Below are 11,510 nucleotides of genomic sequence, written 5' to 3'. Positions count from 1 at the left end.
CCTGACTCATTTTTCACATGTAAAACAGGCATCTTTACCTTGCCTCTTTGGGAAATCATTGTCATAAATTCAGAGAATAGTATATGAGGGTTGAAAAGCGGCAGTCAGACTCCGCTGCAAATCATTTTACAGGATTAATTTACTTAATAAAATCATGATAATCGGGTGTCAGGTATTCGAGTCCTTCCCCCCCCCCCCAATATTCAGGATTAAATCATCAATCCTGATTTTTTTTCCCTCAGAAACTATTTTAGATGGACCTGTGACAATAACATGCTGTCTATTGGGAGTTTAATTGACTTGTCAGGGTGGGGTATTTTCAACACTTTGATGCATTCCATACGCCCCTCCATGAGTGCTTTCTCACAATAGGTCAAAGCTACTTTTATTTAGGTAATATAAGTAAACGCTCCAACCAAGTTCCCTCTCTCTTCCCTTTCCTCTCATCTGACCTGCCTAACAACATAATGAAGCTCTTTTACTCGGGTTAATTGTTTTAAAAACTCCCATGTGTTTTTCTCTGACTCCAAGAGTCATTGGTGATTTTATTTTTGCATGTGCGATACCTACTTGCCGTTGCGGTGTCATGCGGCCACGTTTTCATATTGTGTGCAATCATGAAATGAAACCTTGATTGCATATATGGTAAATATCGATGTTTTTGTGTTTTAAGGATCTGTCCCTGAATTTGTGACACTTAAGTAGGTGACACTGGTAGAGTCCAGACATCTCCTGCCAAAGACAAATGAATGGCCACCCACAGTTAAGTGCATGCTTTACTTTTCACTCTTCTGACGTATTCTTCCTTATGAACTCTGATAAGATTTAACCGCATTCACTGAAGCCTTGATACTTAAATTGTCATTTCTTGAGTAGTCGCCCCTCGCTACATCACGGTACGAGCATTGCTCTCTATCTCGATTAATATAATTAATAAATAGTCACTGTTTTGTGGTTCACTATAGCCTATTATTAAAAATATTGAAAGACAAGTCATATGTAGTATTCAAAATATGGCCAGGGGGCATCTGTGGACTGTGGCTTGCTCCCTCAGGCCGGTGGCACATTGCAGAAATAAAATAAACAAAGTACCTCACAAAAGTGAAATAAAGTCAATAAATAGAGCAAAAAGGCATAATGTAACTAGAAAAAGCTCAAATCTTTATATTAATAACCAAACTAATAAACACAAAAAATTAAAAAATATATATTTTTCTTTAAATATGAGTATAAGTTTTTTTAACCTTTTAAAAAATATATAACTATGAAAGGGGCTCTCCTTGACAGGCCTTACATAAATAGACAAAAGACAAGTAAATAAGACAAAAACAGCGAGCTGGCATTGTTCACCTACAAGCTGGAACTATAAATGCTGCACCAATAAGGAACTTACGTATATACTACCTGATTACCAGTTATGTATGATTAAGAGTTTGTTTTTTAAGCTGCTCATTGGTGTAGTGGGTAATGATGTTGGCACTTGGCACAGAAGATGCAAGCTTTTTAGCTCTGCTCATAAAACCAAACAAACAAACAAACAAAAAATAAAACATTTGACTTATTCGACTCTGGACAAAATAGAACAAATCAGATTTGATTATGAAAATCATTAGTTGAAGAAAGCCCTAGTATTTTCAAAAGCAATTTTTGTATTCCTTTACTGCTGTTTGATAGTTGTGTATATTGAAGCTGGTGAGACTTTGTGGGTTACAACCCGCAAAATCCCCTGAGGGGAAAAAGGAGTGAAACAAATAAGATGGAGAAAACAATAGGGTAGGAAGGCCGGCTTGAAAGACAGAAACCATGACACATAATAACACAGACAGAACATCAGTAGTTTATTTTATTGTTTCAGTCTGTTGTGTTTTTGTTTTTGTTCAATGAGGGGCTCCACAATGTCGCCTTTGTTGAATTGAACCCCAACTTAATTTCAGTCCAACATTGCAAAAAAAAAATAGTCCACATTTTACATTTTTTCAAAACTTGAATAAGCATCACATTGAAATAATTTATTTTTAATAATGTATTTGTAATATAATTTATTTGTAATAATGGCCGCACGGTGGCCGAGTGGTTAGCATGTTCGCCAAACAGTCAAGAGACCGGGTTCGAATCTCCGCTTGGGCATCTTGGTGTGGGGTAGGCTCCAGCATTCCCCCGTGACCCTAATGAGGATAAGCGGCATAGAAAGTGATGGATGGATGGATTTGTAAAAATAATTTCTAACTGGAATACAGCATGGTGGTGGCTCTCACCATAAGCATCTATCAGGTCATAATCATAGCACTTTATTTATTTATTTGTATTATTTATTTGTATTAATGTCTCTTCTGTTGTTGTTGCTTAATTTATTGGTATTTATGTTTCTTATGTTCTTATTCTTTCTTGTGTTTTCTTTCTTTTCTTGGGAGAATGAACAGAATAAGAATTTCATTGCATGGTATAACTGCTGTTTTACTATGTATATGACAATAAAACTCTTGAATCTTGAATCTTGAATAATCTGGCAATAGCAATTTGTTAAAATTAACAAAGCACCCTGGAATACAATAGTAAAAGTTATTTCCCTGAAACGTGACGGGTCACAAACCCGGACTATAAATGAATCTCTCCCGTGCGAATGCAAAGCTCTCCTTTGCCACGAGTCTCTGCCTATTTTCTGTATGCATTTTCAAGTTCAAATGTGCAGTTCAAATTTGAGTATTATCTGATTCCGCAACAGAGGCTGATTAGACATCCGTTTTTAGTAATCACAAATAGAAGTCACAAGGATCAATTAAACCAAACATGGACATATTCGAAACAGAATTGGACAATTCAGTCATCACAGACGTGTTTGCACTCTTCAAAGTGAGGGTCTCGAAGACGTGACTTGGCTTGACTGTTGCAACTTTGGCCGAAGTGATTACAGTGAAGCACAGTTGTTTCTCTGGACTTTATTATTGTTAGAGATGACGCAACATGTATGGCAAATCAGAAATTTGGAGACGTTCATTCTCAGCATGTGACGGTTAGATAAGCATTCCTATTTTATGTATTTCCAACAAATGTATTATGTATTTCCAACACCTGTTATGTAGTACAATATCTATCTATTCATCTATCTATGCAAAAGCATAGACAACACAGTAGAGTTGCATTTTTTTGTTCACCTTTTTCTGTGCAGCAGCAAAAGTAAGGAACCACTTGATGTTTTCACATCACTGTAACTTAGTCTGTACAGCTTGGAAAGCAGTATAGGTTTTGTCTCGGGATGTCCGATAATATCGGCCCACTGATAACATTGCATAACAATGTGATATCGGTTGACATCAGTATTTTTCCCGATAATGACAACCCGTATTTAAAAAATGCTGTATAGATGGACATTGTAATGTTCACATGGCCAAGATGACACCGCAGTTTGTTCATATACAGTGCAAGACTTTGCGCTTTCCACAGGCTCTGGTGTTCCTGGCTGCTCTGACTGTCGGCTAGCTCCTCAAGCTAGCCTTTAGGACGCTAGTTAGCCAGTCAGTGAAGCACAAATAAACTGCACTCCCTGAAGATCTTGACGTTCTTGACATCTCGTCGATCTTGCTCAGTAGTGAATTCACGTTTGCCATGATAATGGAAGGTACCTATGGCTTGAATCTCCACTTCCTTGCTAGCCGCTTGACTTTCATGTTAGCCTGGTCCTGCTGCCACGATATCAATGGGTAGACAGGGAATCAAATCGATGCCGCACGTTGCACGTCATAGCACGTAAAAATGCGCTTGAATAAACAAACAGAGCTGCTTGAAAGACAGCCACTCGTGGCGGCGGTGTTAATTCCACAACAGTAGATAAAAAGTAGATAGATAGATGGATGGATGGATGGATGGATGGATGGATGGATGATAGATAGATAGATAGATAGATAGATAGATAGATAGATAGATAGATAGATAGATAGATAGATAGATAGATAGATAGATAGATAGATACTTTATTACTCTCCAAGAGAAATTCACATATCCAGCAGCTCTGCAAAAATGTCATGATGAACTTAATCACAAAATAAAACAACCAAGGCAAGGCATGAGAGATAAGAAAAATAAGAAAATAGAATTAAATAAATAAATACGGAACAGATCAAGTCAAATTTGTAGTGCAATATACATAAATAATAATAATAATAATATATAATAAGGTCATAAGTCCAGTCCTTCCACGAAAGGAGATATGTGATGTTACATATATTGGTATTGGTTGACATCGGAAATCAGCACATTGGTCATCGGCAAAAAAGCCAATATCGGACATCCCTAATTTTGTCCTTTGAAAATAAGTCAGCACAAGGCCATTATTGTCTAAATAACTTGCAAAAACAGCATTTTTAGCACTATTGTACCCTAGCATTGCTTTAACTCCTCTTCGCCATCGATTTCATCAAAGCTGCACAATTTGCAACAAGAAACCTCTTCTCCGCCTCCTTGGTGACATCATAGAGATGGACGTTAGAAACCTTTCACTCCTCGATCATCCCCTCGAGGATACCCTAATGGTGATTAATTGGGTTCAGGTCTGGAAACATACTTGGCCACTCCATTACTTTCACCAGGCAGTTGTCATCTTAGAGGTATGTTTGGGTTTATTATCATGTTAATAAACTGCCATGCGACCCAGTCCCAGTTTCCAAAGTGGAGGGAATCCTGTGCTGCTATCAGATGCATTTGAAAACAACACAAATGAGCACATTAATCATGCAATAACACAACTGCTGACGTGAGAAACACCAATACAATGGCAAACCCACACTATGGCCTCTATTCAGAGACTCCGTATTTTTTAAATCCCTGAGGGATTTAAATCCTTTAGATGAGGTCAGATCAAAGAATGCTTCAAAAAGCAATAACATATCAATACAACAAAATGATCAGTCTCAAATGGCCTTCGGGGTGGGCTCATATCCATTTTAAACCAGGAAGTGGGTCAAGACTGCAAGGAGACTGGGAAACACAATGTAGTACCACCAATTGATGAAACTTCAGCCAAACAGACTAAGGAAGGATATGCAATTTCAATCAGAACAGTCATGATTTAAGATGGTGATGTGGATTATTTCAATGTCCCTTAAAACAAATAGAGAGAAAATATCAATTTAACTGTCTTTTTGTGGAAGGTAAAGAAAAATAAAGCAATAGGAGGTTAGGAGATGGGGCAGACAACAGGACTGATCTCAGGCACCTATTCAATTTACTGAAGGTGCTTCATTTGTCCTGCTACTGCACACAGGAGGTTCATGAAAACTCATATCCGTCCACTGTCAGTTTAACTGCAATTATAACATGTAAGCACTAAAAACATTGCATTTGGTATATTTTTGAGGAATCCCAAATGAGGTGTTTGAAATTAGGAAACACACAACAACCTCACAAAACCCAAATTTCTTCATCAAAATTTAATATCGATTAATCTTTCGTTTATCGTGGTTAATTGGTTCCAGACCCAACTGATAACGGAATTTCGACTTCTTTATTTATAAGTGGAATATTTTCGTAGTTAGAGCATAGAAAACCTGTTTACAACCTTCTAAATACAGTTTTTAACACCATTAGAGCCCTCTGGACATTAACTAACACCCTTAGAGTCAGTTTTACACTCGTATTACCCAATATAGCAGACATAATAAGAGTAAATAAGCCATTTAAGAAATGAATAAGACTTGTGCCTATGTGTTATTACTATAAATGTGTTTCCCAAGAGAGCAGAGTGAGTGGCAGACAGGAAGTGACGTGGGGGGTTCAGAGTTGAGTTTCAGCTTGCTGTTGGTTACAGCCTGTGTTTTTATTGCAGATTATTGTACCTGTTGTGAGATAATTCAAACCTGCAGTAAAAACCTGTTGTTCCAGCGGTCAAGTCTGGGGCATTACAGTAACATTACTGACACGTAGTGACTAGTGTAAAAAACGTCAACGTCTTTGTGTCTTTTGAATGCCTTATATTTGTATTTCATTTCATTTAGCCATTTTTATGATTGGCAATGCTTAATTTAGGCAAAAAAATACGTAACATTTGCTTAAATATGCATATGTTTTGACTAATAAATGGCCGTTCAATCGCAAAACAGCACGATTTATCAATTAGTATATTTTTAAAGATTGGGATAGAGTGAAGCCATGAAATTCAAACCGCGAAGGGGCGAGGGAAGATTGTAGTAGCAAAGAGTAAGCCCACACACATTCGCACACACACACAAACACTGAGGACAGGCAGTGGGCTGGCTGATTGAGTGTTGCCTGGGGAACAAGGGTTTCAGAGATTCTGCGCTCCAGATGTTTCACAAACAACATGGGGACTTCCTGGTTCCTGAAGGACTCAAAGCACACATCGGCCTTTAGCGTGTGCATGTGTGTGCATAAGTGTTACTGAGGTTCTCAGATGCTTGTGTTTGTCAGCTGTAACTCCGTCAGCATGTGTGTGACATCAGAAGAGACCTTGTTCAGACCCTTCCCTCCCAGCAGACCCAGATATTTTCAGAAAGTGTAACACGCCCATTGCAGGATTACACATGCACACAAACAGACACACACAACATTAGCCTTGACAACACAAGTTTGTTCTTCTCACACTAACGCAGCACATTTGCGTTATATTGCAGTTGCTTTGGCATGTTTTCTCAATGCCGAAACAATCCTGATTACATTTTATGTTTAGAAATGGAAATGAAAAAGGGACTGGCAGCCAGGCAGGAGATCGAGGGTTTGAATGTCCACCTGGGCATCTCTGTCTAGAGTTTGTAAGTTGTACTTGTGCGTGCGTGGGTTGTCCACAGGTACTCTGGCTTCAAACATGTTAGGTTTACTGGAGAGTACAATTGTCTATGAGTGTGAAAGTGAATATGAATGGTTGTTTGTGCCCTGGCAACCAGTCCAGGTACTGACGTGCGGTGAGTTTCATGGCTGGTGAGGCACTGACTCCTTTAGTGTTTAAATATAAATAAGGTTGCTAATTAAGAGGATAACAAGACAAAGAAGAGAACAATTCACTTTTACTAAAATGTATAAAAATTGTCTTGAAATACTTTTTAGTCACATTTATTGATTTTTATTAACTTAAAAACATTTGTGTTCTTACCTTATATCTGTATATGAAATTAAGTAAGTGCACCCTTTCCTTCCTTCCTTCAAGAAAAGGTCTCATACTGTTGTAAAAGTCTGATCACCTGGTGAGTTTGGGTATATAATCCTTGCCTTGGCAGTCAAATTCATTCATTTATGCAGCAGAGCATACTACAATCTTGCTTTTGACTTGCTGCTCTCCAGTTGTCAAAAAAAAAAACAACAAAACACTGGCTTTTCCGCTCTTCAGGAAGGACGGCAGTGACAAGCACCTTCCAGCTCATGCGCGCCTGCTGTGTGATATGTCTGTGTATTTTATTGTCCGATTAGCAATAACATTGATTCACACTTACATTAAATACATGACACAGGCTGTACAAAGTCGTGATGTATAATAAATGGTTCTGTAACATTTTATTATTGGCGGAAGTGGCAGGCAACATGATCCAACTCACTGCACTCACTGAGTGCCCTCAGACGGTAGGCAGGGCTTGCGCACTGAACCGGGAAGAGATGCGGTAGCCTAATCTTAGGTTTCTGCCCAGTATTTGATCAGCAAATGTGCAAATTCAGTTAATTTTACTTAAGAAAATACTGAAATAGATTATCATAATAATCATACATGAAATACATTTAGGCGGATCGGCGCAGCGTCTGCAGTAATGCGGTCGCTGTACCGGACCGTCGTGGTGAAGAGAGAGCTGAGCCGGAAGGCAAAGCTCTCAATTTACCGATCGATCTATGTTCCCACCCTCACCTATGGTCATGAGCTTTGGGTCATGACCGAAAGAACGAGATCGCGGATACAAGCGGCTGAAATGAGTTTTCTTCGTAGGGTAGCGGGACTCACCCTAAGAGACAGGGTGAGGAGCTCGGTTATCCGAGAGGAGCTCAGAGTAGAGCCGCTGCTCCTTCACATCGAGAGGAGCCAGCTGAGGTGGCTCGGGCATCTAGTCCGGATGCCTCCCGGACGCCTCCCTGGTGAGGTGTTTCGGGCATGCCCAGCCGGGAGAAGGCCCCGGGGAAGACCTAGGACACGCTGGAGGGATTATGTCTCACAGCTGGCCTGGGAACGCCTCGGTGTCCTCCCGGTGGAGCTGGAGGAGGTGGTCGGGGACCGGGAAGTCTGGGCTTCCCTACTGAGACTGCTGCCCCCGCGACCCGGACCCGGATAAGCGGAGGAAAATGGAATGGAATGGAAATACATTTATTTATTACAGTGATATATCACAGTTTTTGCCAACTGCTTATACACAAGAAGAGAATGCTTCGACCAAAGCTTCGAAACGACAACTTTTTGTACAAATAGCTAAAACACAATGTGACAAAGTCAAAATGAAACTCTACAACCAAAACCCAACAATACCTTCTAAAAAATGTCATTCTAGCCCTTAAATGATACATACATGCACCATTTTCAAACACTTTCATATCAGCAGCGACACACTGTGTTTTACACAAAACACTCAAGTCAAAATATTTGTGTCTACTTTTTCTCAAACAGCTGAAAGTTACAGTATTTAGTAGGGATGTCACAAGATCTCGTGTGACAAGATCTCACAAGATTAAAACGTCACAAGATTTGTCTCGTGGGCACTAGGATGCCTGGGACGATAATAAATAAATACATGAATTAATCGCAAAATAAATGAAAATGAACTCCACAATTTTGCCGGCCTTATTATATTGCCATGCGCATGCGTGTCTGTTTTCCTCACCAATATCAAATTAGTAGATTAGCAGACAATATATTGTCATATATTTTCTGTATTTATCTATACTTTTTCTAAAAGTAATGTTACAATCTCATCTCGTGGACCCAATCTCGTGTATCGTGCCGTCTCGAGAACCGAGTGTCTGGTGACACCTTTGTTACTTAGCAACAATTTTTTTTTTTTTAAACAAAGATAGACATTTCTTACAAATACCAAAAGGAAGATAGAGTACTGTAAAGTTCAAATTCAAAACACAAATCAACATCAAAACAAGTGTTTACAGTACTAAAAGTACCAAAAAGCGAATGGTTAGACCAGGGGTCTCAAACTCGCGGCCCGCAGGCCATATGCGGCCCGCCGGTTAATATTTTGCTGCCCGCGACTAGACATGGTGTAAATGCTATAAAAAATATTTATTTTTGACATGATTCTACTTTATAGCATTGATCTACTTGAGAGACATGAAATGTTTAGAAAAGCTAATGCGCCACACGGTGGCCGAGTGGTTAACATGTTGGACACACAGTCAGGAGATCTGAAAGACCTGGGTTCGAATCGCCGTTGGCCATTTCTGTGTTGGGTTTTCTCCAAAAACATGCATGTTAGGTTAAATGGCGACTCTAAATTGTCCATAGGTATGAATGTGAGTGTGAATGGTTGTTTGTCTATATGTGCCCTGGCGACCAGTCCAATGCTAAACCTAATGCTAAGTCTAATGCTACGTGTAGGCCTTCGATTCTACGTTGTTATGTGAAAATCAATGCGCCCAGGATGGAAGATCTGGTAATGCTTAAAATAATAATGAATATTAATGAATAAATTCATGAATGTACCTGTTACTACATGGTCACAGCATGTATATAAAACCATAAAGCCTTGTTGGAGGTGTTTTACTAGCTGTCTTTATAGGTGGCATAGGTGAGTCCTATTACATACAGTAATGAGCTGTCTCTTTTTAGCTGTTTTTATATCTTTAGAACGCACAGGAAAGAGAAAGACGTGTGTTCATGCCTCATATAAGGATTTTGGATGATGGACACAATTCCAAAAGAGGTGCAGTTTTCCTTTAAAACTGTAAAATACGCAAAATCACAAACATTTACCCACCTCATCATTAGCATGGCCAGTAATGTGTTGGAATTTTGTGTTTAGTTTTGTGTACAGACACAAAGTCATAAAACATTTTACACAGGAAGAGTCTCAGGATGAATTACATACCATATGGATGGATTGCATGCAAACATCTAAAAGCATGGATTGACTCTGTATATATACTCTGAGTCATTAGTCTTTCAACAAGTTCACTTTTGATGTAGCTCTTTCCGAGAGAGAGCTTCCCGAGCATCAGCTGTTGAGGGTCAACGGTAACACCTAAACTCTGTCTCTGAAGACCCATTTACTGCAAATCATGCTTGCGGACGTACTGTTGTACGTGTTGTGTGTGAGTCTCCATATATGTACATGTGAGTAGGGGCAGTGGGCGAGTTTTGGTTATAGGGAGGATGTCGGTGTGTCTAAAGGGTTTCTCAGGTTCAGCACTAACGCCAGCAGACGTCATGACACCATAATCACCTTAAGGTACTGCACACACACCCCTTAGTGCTATGACATGAGCCTATAAAGGAAAATAAACAGTCCAATCTATAAGCAAATACATAGAATTACATCATCATAAGAAGCTGTTTTTAACTGCATTTTGTTATGTGCTGGTTTGTGATGGGAATAGAGTGTGTAATATCACTATAAAAAGAGCTAAGGCAGTGCTGTAGTCATTATTGGCAAGTCCGATGCACAGCTTGTCCAAAGTGCTTATACCTATAGGGCAGGGGTGTCCAAACTACGGCCCACGGGACAAATGCGGCCTGCCATCCATTTTTAACTGGTCTAAAAATATAATTGACTTTGGCCCGCGCACAATATGTGCCTAACTGTTTTGTACTTTGTGAGGCTGAATGTGTGGACAACATGACTCCTCTGCCGCAGAGATGATGGCTCAAGAGGAAGTGTGCCTACCCCGGATGAAGGCTGGTACATCCCACGATTTTGTTAGTCTGAACAGAGGGTCTTGGCTTGGAGCTAATTAGCCGAGCTTACGCTTTGCACCGTAGGCTACGTTCACACAGCAGGTCAAGTCCGATTTTTTTCTGTCAGTGTCAACAGTACAATTCTGACTTTTTCAAATGCAACCCATGACTTGTTTGTATGTACGTATAAACCAGATATGTGTCCATCATTTAGGCCTACGTCATGGAAAGGCTTGTTTTACTGAGACTAGGGGAAAGGTACTCACAGGAGTAGACAAAAGTTCTTGTCATCCTAAAATGATTTCAGCTCATTGCAGTGGCGGCACGCTTGGCCACGACATCCACCCACCCACACGTTCCTCAGAACAAACAGAGTTCCCCATGAACTACCATGGCCCAAAATCTTGCCCTCTTCTTTTTCCCTCGCAAAATTAAGCAAATGTTGACTCCGGTTGCACAAAATCCTTAAAATTGCCACAAACGCACAAATCAAGGAATATTTACATCTGTAAAAACACACCAACGCGTGTGACGTCGTGTTTTGTGCGCATATACATCACTGCCCTACCCTGCGGTAGTTGTTGCTGTAGTACAAAAAAGTAGTTGGAGTAGTAGCAGTAACACTGGCAGCGCACAACACTGACAAGTTGCATACTTGGAGGAGCAAAAGCAACACATGTCCACTTTT

The sequence above is a fragment of the Dunckerocampus dactyliophorus genome, chromosome 7 (assembly GCF_027744805.1).
Source record: "Dunckerocampus dactyliophorus isolate RoL2022-P2 chromosome 7, RoL_Ddac_1.1, whole genome shotgun sequence".
Classification (NCBI taxonomy): domain Eukaryota; kingdom Metazoa; phylum Chordata; class Actinopteri; order Syngnathiformes; family Syngnathidae; genus Dunckerocampus; species Dunckerocampus dactyliophorus.
The sequence above is the reverse complement of the archived record's forward strand: the minus strand, read 5'-3'. Positions refer to the sequence as shown.